Source organism: Trachypithecus francoisi, unplaced genomic scaffold (assembly GCF_009764315.1).
Source record: "Trachypithecus francoisi isolate TF-2019V2 unplaced genomic scaffold, Tfra_2.0 Lachesis_group2, whole genome shotgun sequence".
Classification (NCBI taxonomy): Eukaryota; Metazoa; Chordata; class Mammalia; order Primates; family Cercopithecidae; genus Trachypithecus; species Trachypithecus francoisi.
In genome coordinates, this window is record NW_022681465.1 from 15,259,620 (window position 1) to 15,278,385 (window position 18,766).

The window sequence follows — 18,766 nt, forward strand, 5'->3', positions numbered from 1 at the left end:
CTTTGTTTTGTTGCTTTTCTCTTCCTGCTTTCATAATTCTATCTTTTCTTTGGCATTCAATAGTTTGATTATAATGTGCCTTAGGATAGGGTTTGTTTTCCTTGGGGTTTGCTGAGCTTCTTGTGTTTGAATATCCTTTTTTTTTTCACATTTGGAAGTTTTTCATCATTATTGCTTCAAATAAATTATCTGCTTCTCTTTTTTTCTCTTCTTTTTTGATCCCTACAACATGGACTAGATCCACTTGATGATGTTCCATAAGTCCTTTAGGCTCCCATCACTTTTTAAAATTTGTTTTCTTTTTATTTCTCAGACTAAATAATTTCAAATAAACTGTCTTCAAGATAATTGCTTCTTTCTTCTGCCTGTTAGAGTCTGATGTTGAACACCTCTAGTGACTTTTAAAATTCAGTTATTATATTTTCCAGCTGTAGAATTTCTATTTGGGTCTTTATAATTTTTCTTTGCTGATATACTTTTTTTAAAAATCATTTCATAGTTTCCTTAATTCTTTGTCCACGTTTTCCTTTAGCGCTTTGAGCATATTTAAGATAAGTATTTAAATGTCTTTTTCAAGTAAATCTAATGCCTGTGTTTCTTCAGGGATGGCTTCTGTAGATTTATTTTGTTTCATAAAATGGGCCCTTTTTGGTTTTGCTGCATACCTTTGAGCTTTTGTTGAAAAGGAGGCATTTGTTAAAAACAGCCACCTATTCCAATCTTTGCACACTAGCTCTGTGCAGGGGAAACCTTTCACAAATCATTCCAACCAAAAACTTAAGGTCTTCTTATCCCTTTTCAGGCTTATGTCCCCGAGCTTGTGTTTGTGTTTTTCCAATTCCTCTTTATACATGGCTGCTTTTAAATGTCTTAATTTTCCTAAGAGTCTCACCTGTGCTTCTTCTTGGAGCCTTAGCTGTTCTGTTTAATCCTTCAATCAGCAATCTATTACTTCAGGCATCTAAGGGTCTGTAGTTTTTTTTTTTTTTTCCTTCGTTTGTAGTTTTCATAAGCTAAGTCTTCTGCTTAACATGACTTTCCGTAGCTTAACATCCCAGCCAATTTTGGGTGGCTGAACTCCAAGTGAGGTGACATAGACACAAATCTCTCAGTTAGCTTACAGACAGGTTAGAACATTGCAAATTTGCTCAGTTATGCTCTTGCTGGTGGAAGGTAACTGGAGATCAAGCCACCACTTCACCCAAACTGTGCTGTGCCGTGCCAGCTAAGAGGTGGAACAAGGACAAGTAGAATATCACAAAATGTCCTAGCATTTTGAAGTGGCTTTTCTTGATTAAGCATTTGCTTGGTTGCCATAGATCTTTGACTAAATTTCCAGAGCTCCTATAAAATTATTTTAATCAATTTCTAGTTATTTGCATAATGTTTTCATGAAGGAACAATGGCCTGGAAGTTCCTCGTTTGCCATCTTACTAATATCACCCTCCCTCTTTTTTTTTTTTTTTTTAATACAATGGAAACTTGGACCAAAACATGTGGTATCTGAAAAATGATGTTCTTGTCAAAGTGAACTCTCAGCTGGTCTAGGAACTAAAATGGATGCTCAGCACATCAGTGGGACACTGAAATTCCTATTTTGAATTGTTACTATGTATTTCTATAGGAGCCTCTGAGAACTGGAAGGGCAAGGGCAAATAGTCTGAAGAAGACTTTCTTTGTCAGGCATTATATTTTCCCAATTAACATTTCCTGCAGACTTCCTGTTAAAAATGCGAAGATTAGACAAAGTTGGCTGACGTTGTAATTGTCCCCTTGACCTTTCTCTAAACACAGGAAGTAGGACCATCAGTTCAGATTTACGTCAATTTATAAACCAGAGTGGATTACTGCTTACTAGGTGTATTGCAGAGGAATTAACTTTTAATTGAGGTGACCCAAAAAGGGAAGCTGTTTCAGCAGAGACCTCTGCCCGAAAATATTGGCTTTTAATGACCAATTTCCTTTCATGTCAATTTACTAGAAGTTGTTAGGTTCCGGAATCTTTTACTCAACTCTGATGCTGGAGAGTAAACTCAGGAGAGAGGATAAACACTAATTAAGTTTGTTTTTGTGACAGGGAACTGAGAATGTCATAAGTCTGCTGAGAATGTCAGAAAGGGAAGAAAACATTGTGTGTTGTTAAATAATAGAACATTTAAGCAATTAAGCTCTTGACCTTGAAGCTCCCTTAATACAGAATAACTTCTATCGCTAGAGCTCATAAAATGACTGTGGACACAGGTTCATTAGAAATGATAACCACTGATTATAATTGTTATATGCCTTACGTTTCTCTTGTTTTTGGACAGTTGGTCTCTTCCACTTGCATTTGCGGATTTTGCAAAAACTGACAGCCATAGAGTGGTTCATTTAAAAATTGATAAGTAAATTTTAAAAATTGTTTATATATTTATCAATCTATCTTCTATTTTTCTAGGGTACTTAGTAAGAATGCGTCATTTCGATGAAGTCAAGGAACTATTTTCTTGTATGATTTAAGGAATTCTTTCCCACTATTTTATAGTTGCCACCCATGTAGTGGGACCATCAAATGATGACTGCTCACATTTAAGGAAGAAGAGGTAGGCTTATTACATGTGGAACAGTCTAGACAAATGATGATAAGATTATTCAAATTCTTTTAAATTTGTATAAAGTTATGGGGTACAAACTTGCATACATTATGTAGTGGTGAAGTCAGGGCTTTTAAGGTATTCATCACAGGCAGAACATACCTTGTACCCATTAAGTAATTTCTCATCTTCCACTCCTCCCACTCTCCTTCCCACACATATCTCTTCTGAGTCTCCAATGTTTCTTTCTCATTCCACACTCTATGTCCATGTCTACACATTATTTTGCTCCCACTTATGAGAACATGTAGTATTTATCTTTCCGTATCTGTTGTTTCACTTAAGATAAAGGATTACTTAAATTCTAATTATGTTCTTGTACTAACCACTATGTAACTTAAAGAAAGTAAAGAATCACACAAATTGGCATAAGAACTGCCTACTAAATGAAACAATTGATAAATATGCTCATTAAACAAACAAGGAGGTATTATGTGTAAATATAAATGGGTATGATCTTGCTTTGACACCCTTCTAATTGAAATATGATTTTTTTTCTTCTCACTAATGCTTATTTTCTCAGATAAGGAAGAAGTAGATAGAATAAATAATGAAGGAAGCATACCAAGTAATTTCTTTATTTTTAATGAGCTTGTAAAATTGAAATTTCAAAGTGCTATATATTTGTCACAGTGAGGTACATTCTGAATCACAAACAGAATTTTCATTGGAAATCTTTTTATAAAAAACTACCACATGGATAAAAATAAATGTCCTTTTGCGTCAGTCATGGCAATAACAATTCAGGATTATAATCAGAAATCTCTTTGTTTGAAAGGAGCCCTGAACACATGCCGATGTTGGCAGATAGAAAGCGTCGGGGGTGTCAGTTTCAGGACGAGCTGTATTAACCCCACCCACCTCTTAAAAAATTATTTTGCTATCACGGAGAGCAAGCTATTTTCGCTGATGAACGCAGTCATCACCGCAATAGCTAAACATACAGGGAACACATCAGAGTGGAAAAATAAACATCGATTTCCTTGCTAAAATCAGTAAGTCTGTCTATTCCATTTCCTAAAGGGAAGTCAGTGACCTTTAGTAGGCAGTGTTTCATGCACAATTATAACTACTTCTTTCGTTAAATCTTACATCCTAAACTATGAGGTTTGAAAAGGGCAACGTTTGTAAAAATGAAACTGCTTTGAAAGTCTACTAGTGTCTTGAAACCCAGGGACATCAGAAGACTCAGAAGTGAATTTTCCATAGTAGCATGAGCAAACATGTTCGAGTAATGGTAGATTCAGTCTTTCCCACCTCCCCTCTCCAGGCAGATTCCTGGGGTTGGGAATGAGGAAGACTTGTAATCCAAACACATATTTGCTTCCCCAAAAAGTTTTTATAACAAGATTCTCAAGCTCTGTTGATTGTAGTTTCTGTTAAAGAAAATTTATCTTTAATTAATAAATCTTTGTAGTTTTCTACTAATATTCAGATCTAAGCACCCTGAGAATTTTTCTTATTTCTTTCTTTGAAGCTCGGTGTTTTGCTCCTCATATTCAGGGAAGCAGTGTAGGAAAGTCAATGCTGTTTTACAGGCCCCAGGTGAGTTATTTTAAACTAAGAAGGTTATGTGCAGGAAACCCCCTAGTGGGAACTTTTACTTGGATGTTGCATGGACTTTGATCTCTTTCCTCACTGCTCAGCATGGGGAGAGGCTGCTCCCAGCTCCTGCTGACCCAGCTATGTTCTCAGCCATAGTACTATTTTGATACCTGTGGTTTTCTTGTTCTCATGAGATCATGTGTTTGCTGGTGGGAAGGGTGAAGGAGCAGGAGGCCGACCTAAGAGTTTTGCTTGAGGTATGAGATTGGGATGTGAAGTCTAGAAGTGAAGTCAGAAGTGAAGTCTGAAAGTCAATAAATATCAGAAACAAGCTAATAGACATCTAAAGAACTCTCCACCCCAATCAACAGAATATACATTCTTTTCAGCACATCGCACTTATTCCAAAATTGACCACATAATTGGAAGTAAAGCACTCCTCAGCAAATGTACAAGAACAGAAATTATAACAAACTGTCTCTCAGACCACAGTGCAATCAAACTAGAACTCAGGACTAAGAAACTCAATCAAAACTGCTCAACTACATGGAAACTGAATAACCTGCTCCTGAATGACTACTGGGTACATAACGAAATGAAAGCAGAAATAAAGATGTTCTTTGAAACCAATGAGAACAAAGATACAACATACCAGAATCTCTGGGACACATTTAAAGCAGTGTGTAGAGGGAAATTTATAGCACTAAATGCCCACAAGAGAAAGCAGGAAAGATCTAAAATTGACACTTTAACGTCACAATTAAAAGAACTAGAGAGGCAAGAGCAAACACATTCAAAAGCTAGCAGAAGGCAAGAAATAACTAAGATCAGAGCAGAACTGAAGGAGATAGAGTCACAAAAAACCCTCCAAAAAATCAATGAATCCAGGAGTTGGTTTTTTGAAAAGATCAACAAAATTGACAGACCGCTAGCAAGACTAATAAAGAAGAAAAGAGAGAGGAATCAAATAGACGCAATAAAAAATGATAAAGGGGATATCACCACCGACCCCACAGAAATACAAACAACCATCAGAGAATACTATAAATGCCTCTACGCAAATCGACTAGAAAATCTAGAAGAAATGGATAATTTCCTGGACATCTGTCTTAAGAATATATCACTGAAATGCAATAAATAGAGCTAGATGAACTGACACAAAATCGTGACAGGAAATCTTTTTTTATAGTTAAGTAATACCTTCAGCTCTTGTTTATACATCGTTGACTTGGAGTGAGTTTTCTCAGTGTTGCAACCTGGGGCAGTTAATAAGGGCCAAATGGAGACAGAAATCCTGCCCAAGAGGAAAGGGGAGATTTCTTAATTACTTTCAGTGCCCAGGAAGAGTTATGAAAACTGGAGAGTGGAAGGTAAGATGGTCACCTCACGTGAAGATGAATGGTTTTTTGGAGGCAGAGAGAAGGTGGTTTCTCTTTGGCTTCATTTGTGTAAGTTGGTAATATATTATTTTCAGAATGATTTTCAAAATAATGTCATATACCACTGCAGTGATTTCTAGAAACCACAGCTTCCGTTAGCTATATTTCGAACACATTCATGGCTCTGCTGACTTTGCAATTCTGGAAATTTATTCACACAAGAAAATGTGTCTGAAGGGGATCTGGGAAACCTCTGGTTACATAATGTAATATGGGAAGAAGAATGCAAAGCTGTTTGTTAAATACATATTTTTTAGTTTCTGGAAAGTTTGTTAGAAGTAGGATTTTATGTACCAAGTTGATTGAAGTTTTTTTTCCACTGGAAATAAACAATGTTTAAGTGTTTAGCTTGTCTTAGATTTTCTAACATTAATTTTGAATTGAGTTCCCTTCAGTTGTTCATTCATTCATTCTTTCTTTGTTTTTCATGTATTCCTCAAGCATGCCTACCACTCTGTTCCCTTTGATAGAATAAAGTCCATCCTAGACCATTGGGCTTTTGAGGAACCCAGTGTGCAGTAGGTTTGCTGATAAATGTTTTATCACTTTTTATATATATATACACACATACATATATATATAAATAAAATATAAAATGATAAAAGGGTGTGAAGTACACATTTAATACCAGAAAAACTAGCACAGCAAATCAAGAGGGAATGAAAATACAAATTAATCCTAAAGCATGTGCACCTAGCTTGGAAGATTTTTGAAGGCCAAAAAAAAATTCTTATTTTGAATTCCCCAGTGCAACTGGAGTATGTTTGGTGGGCATTCAACTGATGCTTGTTGAATTAATTCAACACAATAAAATGTTAAAAGGCAGCAGGCCGTAAACTGCTGTCTCATATGCTTGTTGTTGGGACATATTAAATTCAGAATGTTTTGACAGAAGGTTAAGCTCTGTATGATTCTTCTGTTTCCATCCTCCATCTATTTTCAGCTATTTTCATTACATTACCCACATCTCTCAAGAGTTCAATTCTTTCTGCTTTTGTTTCATTATTCTAGACAGGTTTTTGTGCTTTAGAAATGCTCAGTAGAGTGCTTTTTAATTCACTGTTTTTCAAGTAAGATTAATTTTCACATTTCCCACAGGTTTAGTCTTTAATCTGCTATATTATAGGACTAGAAAAACATAGCAACAATGGGTAGATGAGGTTTTGAATTTCAAGACGTGCAGCCAAGTTGATGGTACAACAGAAGGGAAAAATATCTCTTTCTCACACACAGAAACATCAGTAATGTGTTTCATGGAAACTTTTAGGTAGCTAGATCCCAAATTTAAATGAAAAACAAAAAAGTAAGCAAGCTAGGGAATCTGTGAATAAGTAAGCAGAGGATATCAGCCCCTGCCATTCTCAGTGGATTTGTCTGATCTATATATTTCTTCCAAGTTTAGACCCAAATTTCCCCAAAAAGGCATTTTAAAAAAATTGTATAAGCCAAAGTGACTTAATTCTTCAACACCGTTATGTTCGTAACTTGGCGAATGATCATCTCCAGCTCTTTGGAGAAGGTTGTTAAAATTCATCTTTTAAAGAAACCACCTAATTGACTTATTCTAGGAAAAGCAACAACTCTTTTTAGTGTAATGAGTGACCTTAGGGACTTTATTATATTTCTACTGCACAGAACTCAATCTGAAAGGTTTAAATATAGTTCTTTACACTAGAGAAAATTCCTTAAACACAGTATTTTATTTTATTAATGCTAAGTGATTGAGAATAGAAGGTGACTGGTCTTTTTGTTAATGGATGAATTACAAGATTAAAGAAAAGTGTCTAAGTAGAATAGCAAATATAGTCAAGTTAAATAGGAATGGGGCCAGAGTTGTGAACATGGTCTTACAGAGGGACATTCTGAACTCTGGACTTTTGTTTATGAGAAAGCTCTTTTTTGTCATGACTATTTATATCATTCAGCCACTTTTTCTCCTTGTCTAAAAAAGCATATACCTCAGTGTCGTTTGCCATGCTCTACAGCTACTGGCTTGTATCATTGCTTCTTCCTTTCACCCAAAAAATTCCTCAGAACTCTACTTCATCATCCTCTATTCACTCTCAATCCACTATAGTCTGCCTTTTGCTTTCACTTTCACCCACACATTCATTTCTAGAAAAAAAAAAAAGTAAAGAGTTTCTTTAAAAATTGTTTTTATTTCCCTTTAAGATAGGTGAATTCATCTTAGGAAGTAACTAGTTTTAAATAGTTTTGAATTTTGAACAATTGCCTCTCCACTGATATCAATTTAAGGAGAAAATGGCTCTTTAATTTTTTAAATAAAGAAAAAAGAAGCTTCTGCAGAATGAAGAAAATGTCAGGCCTTGGACTTTGACTCAGAAAACCAGCCATGGTATTGCAGATCAATGACATAAGTTTATGGAGAATCTTAGATCTCTTTGACAAACCTTAGAAGAAAGAGAATGAAAAGCAATCATCTGACAGCTTACTCCCAGAGCCCACCTTACCTGGCATTTCTGCATTTTTCCACAATCTTGTCCCTAACTATTTCTGGTAGCCTTCTCCCAGTCATCCTCACCCGCACTGACTTTCTTACATGTAATTTTATAGTTTACTTGCTCCTTCTCAGTCACCTTCTTGACTCAATAACTGTCGAGATGTTGTTATTCCCCAGGCACTCTTTCCAGATGTGGGCCCTCCTCTGAGCTCAAGACCTATGTTTCCATTTTCTCCATGCAAATCTCAACTTGCTCATCTTTTAGGGACTTTATATTAATAGATTCTAACTAATATTTTACTCCTTTCACCTTTCCTGCCCAAACCTGTATCTCCTGCTGTGTAAATTGCCCCACATAATGGAATTGTGTTGCCTCAACATTCTCATTCTCCATATCCAGTCACCCCCAAATCCACTGTCAGATCTTCTGAAATAGCTGTCCAATCTCTTTTCCCTTATCCACTCACCACCTGTTACCACTCACCACCTGTCACCAGCATGTTCAAATAGTCTCTTGCCTAGGCCCTCTATTCCTAGTTTCTTTTTCTTCCAACCATCCTCTAAACATTCTAGAGTGGCTTTCAATTAATCCAAATCCTAAAATAAAGTGGAAACTTTTAGCTTGTCGTATAAGAACTTTCAAGCTCTGGCTCCAGTCTAGTTGGCCAGCTTCATCTTCTACAGGGTCTTCCTTGGCACCAGTCAAGAATTTTTGTGATTTCTTTTCAGTTCTTCTACTTGGAAAGACCTAATTAAATACTACTTATTCAAAAGTGCAGATGGAATGTATATCCTGTTGATGCCCTCCCTCAATCTTCGTTCATTCCAAAGGGATTGGTCCATACCTCTGTTACAAGAGTATAGAAGGTGCTCAGTACGTTCCCTCTGCAGCCCAAGGAAGCCTAGATTTGTTTACTATATATAGACAAATTATAGTTGTATATATTTATAGGTTCCCTGGATTTAAAATCCATTGATCTGGCATAATTCCTGGCTTACCTGTTTGTTATATGACCATAGATAGGACATGTAAATAGATTTAATAATAAACCACCTGATGAATTTGTGAGAGTTAAATAGAAAAAAGTATGTGAAATGACTTTGCAGATCACAGTATTTTATAAAAATACATTTTTGTTCACTGTCCATAAAAGTTGACCAGGAATAAATCTGATGGTTCACATCCACTTAAGAATCAGAAAACAGAACAAGTTCACTTTATGATGGTTAGAGTGGTAGGTCTTTCCCTCACTCCTGATTTCTATGAAGAGAGATTTTCTTGGTTTCTTTCAATGTCTTTACTTTCTCTGAGAATATGGAATAAATTACCTGATAGATAAATATCAGAATAATAGCTGGTGGGCATTCTAAGCTTAGCTTTACCCTTCTTTGTTTTGAGAGCTGTCTTCACAGAGAGGAGGAGTTTTCTTCTGCTTCCCCTCTGTAGAGGATGAAATGTGTGGAGGAAAACCTGTCCACTTAGTCAGCAGACCTAAAGCTATGTCCACCAATCTGGATTTTATCTGTTATACTGGTAATATAGTTTGGATTTGTGTCCCCACCCAAATCTCAGGTCAAATTGGAGAAGGGACCCAGTTGGAGACGATTGGGTCATGGGGGTGGATTTCCCCCTTGCTGTACTCATGACAGTGAGTGGGAAATCTGATCATTTAAAAGTATGTAGTGCTTCCCCCTGCTCTCTCTCTCCTGCTGCCATGTGAAGAAGGTCCTTGCTTCCCCTTCACCTTCTGCCATAATTGTCAGTTTCATGAAGCCTTCCAGTCATGCCTCCTGCTAAGCCTGCAGAACTGTGAGTCAATTAAGCCTCTTTTCTTCATAAATTATCCAGTCTGAGGTAGTGTTTTATAGCACTACCTAATGCTACTTGGACTAATGCAGAGAATTGGTACTAAGAGTGGGGTGCTGCTATAAAGATAACTGAAAATGTGGAAGTGCCTTTGGAACTGAGTAATGGGCAGAGGTTGGAAGAGTTTGGAGGGCTCAGAAGAAGACAGGAAGATGTGGGAAACTTTGGAAATTCCTAGAAACTTGTTCAATGATTTTGCCCAAAATGCAGATAGTGATATGGATGATGAAGTCCAAGGTAAGGTGGTCTCAGATGAAGATGAGAAACTTATTGGATACTAGAATAAAGATTACTCTTCCTATGCTTAGCAAAGAGACTGGCAGCACTTTGTCCCCGCCCTAGAGATCTTTGAACTTGAGAGAGATGATTTAGGGTATCTGGCAGAAGAAATTTCTAACCAACAAAACATTCAAGATGTGAACTGGCTGTTTTTAAAAGTGTGCACTCATGTATGCACAAGGGGATTTTCTGAAACTTAATTTCATGAAGTTGCATATGTTTATGTCATTTACCATATTTTGCTTTTGTTCTTGTTTTTTGTATACTGTAGTTTCTCCTTATCTATGGGTGAAACATTCCAATACCTCCAGTGGATGCCTGAAACTGCAGATATCATCAAACCCTATATATACTGCTCTTTTTTAATCTGATAATTGAGAGGGCTCCTAGGTGACTTTATGAGTAGGTAGTATATACCGTATGAAAATACTGGACAAAGGGATGATTCACATCCCAAGTGGGATGAAGCAGAATAACATGAAATTTCGTCATGTTACTCAGAACAATGGCAGTTTAAAATTTATGAAATGTTTATTTCTGGAATTTTACATTTAATATTTTTGGATCAGGGTTGATCATGAGTAACAAACTGCAGAAAGTGAAACCACAGCTAAGGGGGGCTATTGTACTTGACTCTTCCTGCCTCTTGGATTATATACTTCTGAGCAGGAGACATTGTTATACTCACCATTGCAACCCTCCACAGTGCCTTCAATATGCCAGAGATTTACTTAATATTTGGTGAATTGAGTATGTAGCTCCATGTTCGATTATTAGACTCAGTGAATATTAGAACTATTGCATTCTTGTATACTTTAAGCCAGTTATTCTTGATGGGAGATGATTTTGTCCCTAAGGGAACATTTGGTAATATCTGGAGATGTTTTTCACTTTCACAATTGTGCATGTTTAGGGTTCCATGGTATTTAGAGAGTAGAGTTCAAGGATGCTGCTCAACATTCTACAAGGCACAGGATAATTCCCTGAAACAAAAAATTATCTGACCCAAATATTGATGGTGATGAGGTTGAGAAATCCTGCTTTAAACACAAAAAATATATATCCACAAAAATACCTTTATGGGCCAATATGGTCTTGTACTAATAATAATAACCAGAATTTTAAAATAAATATCACTTAAATAGGGTTCAGCATTTTTTGAGAAATGCAACTCTGTTATTTGAGGGATTTCTGAAATTAGAAATTTATTTGAGAGTTTTTGTAGAGCTTTTTTCCATCATAGTGTGAACTTTATTAACCTCATAGCTCATCTCAACTTATGACATAAGTTCAATAGAGGAATATTTCTCCTGCTTTAAAAATTTGGTTTACGGCTGGGCGTGGTGGCTCAAGCCTGTAATCCCAGCACTTTGGGAGGCCAAGACGGGCGGATCACGAGGTCAGGAGATGGAGACCATCCTGGCTAACCCGGTGAAACCCCCTCTGTACTAAAAAATACAAAAAACTAGCCAGGGGAGGTGGCGGGCGCCTGTAGTCCCAGCTACTCGGGAGGCTGAGACAGGAGAATGGCGTAAACGCGGGAGGCGGAGCTTGCAGTGAGCTGAGATCCGGCCACTGCACTCCAACCTGGGCGACAGAGCAAGAGTCTGTCTCAAAAAAAAAAAAAATTGGTTTAATGTTTTATAAAAATGACAAACAGATGCCAACCTGGCATATGTTTTTAAAATAGTTTCAATGTTTTCAAGTGTGTTTAAGTTTTATAAATGTGATCATAGAATAAAATGTTATGTGTATATTTAGTTTTTAATTATGTATTATTTTGCAACTGAAGAATTAAATGTAAAGGGCATGAAAGAGCATGCTACAGATAAAGACATAGAAAACAGAGACATAGAGAACAGAGAGAATAATACTATTTTCCTTTGCTTAAGACATAAGATACCCATTTTCTGCTTCATCCACCTTAGGCAAGCTATGGTATTAGGGAAGTAGTGGCAGAATGGTTATGTTGGGAATTGGAGAAAAAGCTGTGGCAAGACTTGTTTAAAGTAGAAAAAGAATTCACCCCTGCGTTCCCCTTCTCTAGCATCTTCCTTCTCAGTTGCTAAGAATGTGGCACAGCCTGTAAAGTAGCCTGATTCTTTACGTGGACTGCATGATTCTGTAGTCCAGTAATATTTCAGGGAATGCTAAAGTTGTGATATTTCTGCCATCTGCCTGTTGAGACATTGTCATACCATATCTTTTGATGCTTGGATCCACAAGAAAAATAAATAGGAATTAATTTTCTACATTATGGATGTTTTCACCTTATCTCTTTTAGTTCAACAAAAGGCAGGGCACATGCGTTTTCTACTCCTCTCTCTTTATTTAAAAAAATGATGATGATGATGATAATAATACCTGTCCTACATAAGTGAAACTACTGGTTTGAGGATCAGATTTAATAATATGTGGGTTTTGAAAGCTAACACACTTTACAAATTACATGAATTATTATTTAACAAGTACGTACTTGAGTTTTGAGGAGAGAAAGAAAATGCTTTAAAACTTTTAGAAGCCTCCTGTTTTTCTGACAATATGGCAGTAAGTGAAAATTTTCCTTCTGGAGAATCCTAGAAACTGCTGTGTTGGGTCACAGCTTTTGAAGATAGAGTAAGTTTTTCTGTGAGGAAAAGTTGATAGAATATGTGCTTCCCCCCACCCCTTTTAAACTTCAAAAATAAGACTCTAATTACAGATATCTTTTCCAGATTGAACCACCACTAATTTAACCAAAAACATGTGTGTGTAACAAAAGAACTTGTAAAAGGAACATTTGAGGTTTCACATGGATTTTTGCAAAAGACAAACACAGTAAAATCACAGAATTGGCTGACGGACATTCTGCTATACTAAGGCTATAAAGGTTTTATTGAATCCTTGGGACTTATAATATCCATTCATCCTTTAAGAGAAACGAAAGGTCTTAATCCACAGAGGATCTTGCCACAGCTTACCAGAGAAGCAAATCCTCCTACCTTGAATGACACAGTCTAGGGCTTTCCGGAGCCCATTGTGATTTGCACATCTGATCTTCATCGATCCCAATATCAGATGTGCTGTGGAGAGGTCTCAGCCCTGTCATTTAGCATATGACCTGAAATGATATGAGAACTGGAGTTATTGCAGTATGTTTCCGATTAGGAAATTGCCCATTTTGCAATTCTCATTTCAGAAAGATGCCTAATAATGCCAAGAGTACTAAATAGATATTCACCAATCACCAAACAATGTAAGTTTAATTGACTCATATTCAAGATGAATGTGCTCAGAACCAGACACCTAGAGACCACTTATTAAAACCAGGAAGGCTGACAAATGGAGATTCACTCCACACCCCATGGAAAAGCCCTCAAAGTTTTGTAGTAATATTGAGGAAATTTATTTAATAAGTTGAATTCAATAAACAGTTCATTTTCCCTGGTGCAGCCTAGTTACACATTCTTATTTTCTTTGTCCTTTCTCATAAGCTGTTAAGAGAAATTGTTGAGAAGTTGAGCAGACCAATATGCTAGACAATGAGCCTTAGAGGCCGTCAGCTAGCTTAGATAGATAGGCAATACCTGCTGTATTATTACACTACTTGGAAATGAGGAGGGTCATTGTAATGAGAAATGTCCTTTGGACTGTTTTGAAACACTGTGATTGAGGGGGAGGAGAAAGGGGAGCTGTTACTGAACAGTTATCTATCCCTTTTGTCAATTTATAGGGCCCAGTATATCCACATTCCCAGTCCTGAGCACAACAGATTCTTCTCAGACACAAAGAAAAAAGAAAGACCTGTGGGCAAACACTATTCCTTTTTTTTTTTTAAGCAGCTTTATTGAGGTATAATTGACAAAAATGTACATATTTAGGGTGTACAACATGATTTTATATGCATATACGTTATGAAATATTTACCACAATCAAGTTAATGAACACATCAATCATGTCACATAATAACCTTTTTCATTTTGTAGTGAGAACAGAAGATCTAGTCTTACAAATGTCAAATATACACTATAGCATTATTAAGTATAGTCACCATACTGTACATTAGAGTCCCAGAATGTATTTATCTTATGAATGCAAGGCACTTGGGGTAATGCTTTATTACTTATCTCTCAAATTCTTCTATACTGGTAATAAAAGTAATTGTGAAGGCACCATCTCTAATAATCACTAGTTATCTGGTGATACATACAGCAGTTATTATATAGAATAATATTATAATTTCTTGTCTAAATACTTTCAGTAAAAGGTAATAAATACCTGGTTAAAGGCAGCAAGTAATTCAGGGTCACACACATTTTTCCAATATTTAACAAAATAAAATTTAAAAAGTTAACCAAAAAAAAGCAGCCAAAAATTTACTAGTAGTAATCAAACCAGGAAAAATACTGAATTTTATGACAAGTATTTCTAAAGGTGAAGCCAAGGAAAAATCTCAAAATGTTTCTACGTGGGTTTAAGCAATAGTCAGATCATCAGCCAGAAGCAATACCAATGAAAGAATGATAATTAATAAAATCTTATGAATATGTATCCCTATTCTTTAATGTGGAGAGATGTGAGTCAATGAAATGAGTAGGAAATATTGGGAAATTAGAAAAATATTCAAGTATGAAACACCTATATGTCACTATAAGACCAGAGCAAAGGCAGAGAGGACAGTGAGGGTTTGCAGTTTTCTGGTCCCTTGCTGAACTGGGAGAATGGAAGGAGTCTACATCCATGGTGGGTGGAATGAGTCCCTGTGCAGGATTTTTAATGGAATTTTGGAAAGGAAATCAGAGTTCATGTCTCTTTTGATGAGTCAACCAACTAGGCCCTTACACTCACCAATTTGTACACTGAAACTTCAAAAAAGTAAACAGACAGCAGCTCCTAGACCTCAAATTATAGCTTGAGTAGGAAAAGACAAATCAATCCCATATAAGAAGAGAAGGAAATGGAAGATAATTCACTTAAACCATATTAGAGCTCATAAGTTCTGCATATTTTGCATAAGCAAGGTGAAAAAAAAGTCATGACAAATATGCAAATGTATTAAAGCAAAATGTTTTAAATGGGAAAAAGGGGAGAAAGGAAGGAAGGATGAAGGGAAGGAAAAAAAGATGCAGCAGGCATAACAAAATAAACTCAGTTTGAAAGAAAACACAGACCAAGAAAAAGAAGCAGATTTCCCACTAGTGTCAAAGAAAAATTGAATAAGATTCATTCAATAAAACAGGCCTATGAATTTTTTTAAAAAGGGAGAATAATGTTAACATGGAAAGTGAAATAAAGAGATAAAATTGAGAACCAGACAAAACATTACAGAGTTACCAAGTTAACCATAAAGGGAAAGGAATGTAATAATGGCAAAGAGAAAATCCTTGAGATAATTACTCTGAATTCAGAAAAAAAAAGAGATAAGGAATAATCACAGAGTCAATGAAAAAGATGGAAGGCAGAAATGATACAACATAGGAATAATTGGTTTCCTTTAATTAGGGAACTGTACTAATGGAACAGAAATAAGTTTACAGAAAACTTTTCCCCAAAGGAAGGAAGGAATAAACTGTATATTGAAGTGACATGTGGTATACAACCAAAAAATTGATAAAGAAGAATTTACATGGAAATTCCAAATAAAATCTGAAGACCTTCAATTGCCTCAGAGTCCAAAGTGACACATGTGTCCATTGCCTCTGTGACTTCATCTCCTATTTATTCTTGGCAGCACTCACTCTTCACTGGCCATGCTTGTCTTCCTTGCTGTCACTGAATACATCAGGGTACAGTAATGCCCAAGGTCTTTGCATCTGCTCCACTTTATGCCCAGAAGGCCCCTCATCAGATACCCACATGCCTGGGTTCTTTATTACTTTCCCAATAAGACTTTCCCTGCTTGTTAAAATCGAAGCACAGTATTCAGTCACACTTATCCAACTTTCTCACTTGATTTTCTCCATAGCAATGATCTCCTTCTGATATATTATGTAATTTACTTTTTATTTTAGTTTCTGTTTCTCTCTACAATACAAGGTATGTGCCCCCAAGGGCAAGATTTTGCTTTTGTTTTTGTTCTTACTGCTCTTAGTTCTAAAAGAATGACTGACATATTATAGATAATTGATAAGTATCTATGAAATAAATGATGCCTGTGGGTTATTACTTGCTAAAGAAGCAAGTCAACCATCTCCAGTGAACAAGCAAGAATGAATCAATAAAGACTGTAAAGGCACCAGAACTAAGTCTGACAGGCAGTACTGTGCCGGAGCCAGTGTGCCATGGCTCCTGGAGCCAACTCTGTGCATCTCTTCTCAACTCTGTGTTCAGTGACATCATATGGTAACCTGAAGTCAACCATGACAGCATTCATACCACAGAAATCAGCAAATGCTACAAGTGAGGGCACTTTTCCTAGAGGAACTGGCTATTCAACCTTTACTAGTATATGGCTATGTAAAGAAAGCAACCAAACATGGAATCAGAAGGCTGAAATTTGAATCCCAGCTCTACTACATACTAGTTCTCTAATTTGGGAAGATCATTTCCCAAGGCTGGGTCTCGGTTTTCTCAACTTTAAAGTGAGAGGGAGGAAACCCGTCATGAAGGTGATCTGAGAGAAAACACATGGAAGGGACTTTGGAATGTCTGAGCTCTACTCACTTGGCCTCTCCACTCCACATAGCCCAGGCACCGTTGAAAACCCTCACTGTCTATCCCCTGGATTATCTGGGCTATCAAGTAACGAGATTTATTTGTATTACATGATTGGATACAGCTTCCAGTATTTTGTTAATGATTTTGACTTTTAGTCTGTAATTTTGTAGTTTAGCCACAAAATTCTGTAGGTAAGACTTTTCTATCTTGTTTTGGAATCAAAGTAATACAGATTTCATTGAATAAATTGAGAAGCATTCTCTAATTTTCTGTTCTCTGGGAGAGTTTTTATAAGACTGACTGAAATAATTTCCTTTTGGAATATTTGATAGAACTTGCTTGCTTCTGGACCTGGTGGTATTTTGAAAGCTATATTTCTATTGATTTGATTTACTTAAAGGTTACAAAGATACTAAGAGTTTTGTTTTTGTTGATTCGGCTTTGATAAGTTGTGTTTTCTCAAGAATGTGTATATTTTATCAAATATTTAAGGCCAATAAACATTCAAAATGTTTTCTCTTTTTTTGACTATAATTTTTTTTTAAATAGCACAATCTACAGGAAATACCCATTATGTCTAAGGCAGGTAACCTGACTCTAACATTAACAAAATACTACCTAGCATCAGGAAAATAACTCATGCTAGGTATCAAGAAGTCAGAATATCAGAAAACAAGAAGACAAGGTACATAAGGTACAGTTAAAAACAAAAGGAAAGTACCATAACAAAATCAAAATTGCTAAACAGGAAGAGAAAATAAAATCTGTAGTTTCCATATTAAAAACAGAAATTATAAAAGTAAATATGCATTGCATTTTAAAATAAGGCATATATTTAATTTATTAGTAAAGATGAAGACTGAATGATGGGAAACATTATGGCTAAATTTATATTTTTAAATTGATTATGAAATTGGGCTTTTACATGGAATTATCAATTTGGTAGATGCTAAATGACTGTGTGCCTCATTGCTGCTCTTTTATTTGAACTGTTTGTTGGTAACCTCTCTCTTTTTCCACTGTGTTGGTGTTATTTTTTGTTTGTGAATCTTATTTTTTCTCTGTGAGTCTCAATTTTTGATGTACATATGGGGAGCTTATGCCATTAAGTGACTATAATAGCATCCCAGATATATACATACATGTCACACACAGATAAAATATATATATGTATCTTCATGGTAAATCTTTATCACTAAGAATGTTTTAGGGCATAAAACCTATTTGTCTGTTACTAAATAGCCATACTAGGTTTATTTTGGTTGGTTTTGCCTGGTATATCTGTTCCCATGCCTTGACTCCAACCTGCCTGTGTTTTAATGCATTGTCTGTTATAACATATAAACCTGAAATTTGTTTTTCCCTTCTCCTGCCATTTCAATTGATTAGTATCTTTAAATTCAAATTTTCTCTTTATTTTCCTGGAGTTTACACATTGTATTTCTATCATGTTAGTGGTTACCCTTAAATTGTTAACATTAGTAATTGATTAACACAGCCTAAAGTTAATCATTATCTTTATTCTCTTTTCACATAACACAAGGACCTTAGAATAGCTTAAAACTAACCAGTCCCTCTTAAGTGTTATTGCTAGCTAGTGCACTATTTCAATAGAGTTCTAAGAACAAGTATTGTTATTGTTTGAAATAGTATTTGTTTAGATATTACCATTTTTTGACCATTTTCTTTGCTCCTCCTCCTTAGTGGATCTCCACCCTCCATGCTGGAATCATTTTATTTGTTTATAATGCACTTTTAAAAAAGTGCATTGTATGTTATGGCATATTCTCTTGTTTTTGTTTCTCGTTTGAAAAGATCTGTTTTTTGGTCTTCATTCTTGAATGATAGTTAAGTTAATGGCTATTTTCCCACAGCATTTTAGAGATATCAATTCACCACGGTCAAT

The 18,766-nt window shown here is 35.9% G+C and overlaps 1 long non-coding RNA gene across 1 annotated transcript in view; it reads right to left on the reverse strand.

Moving 5' to 3' along the window:
* The window catches only part of LOC117064769, an 85,174-nt gene that overhangs the window by 40,693 nt on the left and 25,715 nt on the right, over positions 1-18,766 (reverse strand). The window contains exon 2 of the long non-coding RNA XR_004429656.1: positions 13,206-13,324. This is a non-coding gene — a long non-coding RNA (uncharacterized LOC117064769). The remainder of the gene's footprint in view (positions 1-13,205; positions 13,325-18,766) is intronic.